This window comes from Mesocricetus auratus, unplaced genomic scaffold (assembly GCF_017639785.1).
Source record: "Mesocricetus auratus isolate SY011 unplaced genomic scaffold, BCM_Maur_2.0 Super-Scaffold_4256, whole genome shotgun sequence".
Taxonomy (NCBI): Eukaryota; Metazoa; Chordata; class Mammalia; order Rodentia; family Cricetidae; genus Mesocricetus; species Mesocricetus auratus.
Window position 1 is genome coordinate 77,975,542 of NW_024429182.1, and position 882 is coordinate 77,976,423.

An 882-nucleotide genomic window follows, 5' to 3' on the forward strand; every position below is an offset into this window, starting at 1 on the left:
TCACCCTGGCCCCCAGACACCATAGGAACTCCCCTGCTTTTGCACAGACTCCCTGACATGGTGGACTGGACCCTCTGAAACCATGAGCAAAAACAATCCTTCCTTTAAGTTGCTTCTGTCATAGTGGTGAAACCTTAACTCGCATACAGCCCATTAGCCCATAAGCAAGAGTGGTGGCTATAGTTCCCGGGTCTGTTATAAATGCCATCTCCTTTGAGCACCTGTGCAGTGTGGAGGTCTTCCACCAACCCAGCCAGCCCCGCAGTCCTCTCTACCTTCTTCAACCTGAGTCCAGAGCAATTCACATTGTTCTCACATCGCCCTTGGTCCAAGTGTCGTCAGGAATGTTCACAATTCCATCCCTATGCTTGCTATTTTACATCACAGTGACACAGCACGTGACAGAAACAACATATGGAAGGAATGATTTATTTAAGCGCACAGTATGAGAGGCTTTGTTTGCCATGGCATTGGGAAGGCATGGCAAAGCTGAATTCATGGAATACAGAAGCAGAGAAAGGTTGACAGACACCAGGAGCCACTGTAATCCTTAAAGTCTCACCCATAATGACCTACATCTACGATCTGGCCCCTCTTGCTGCGAGTTTCATATCTTCCAAACTGTAGAACAAGTATGCGAAACAGGAGCCTGTGGAAGACATTTCAGATGCAAGGTAGCAGTCCACATGCAGAGATGACAAAAGTGGATCGGCACTGACACTGACAAGTACTTCTCAATCCTTTCTGCCCATAGTTCACTTAATGATCACAATAACAACCAAGCATTGCAAGACAACAATCCATTCTTGGACCAGCAATCCTAATCCAGGGACTCCTGCTAGGCTCCTTGAGTTTACAGCATTAGGACCTGTCTCTCCACCC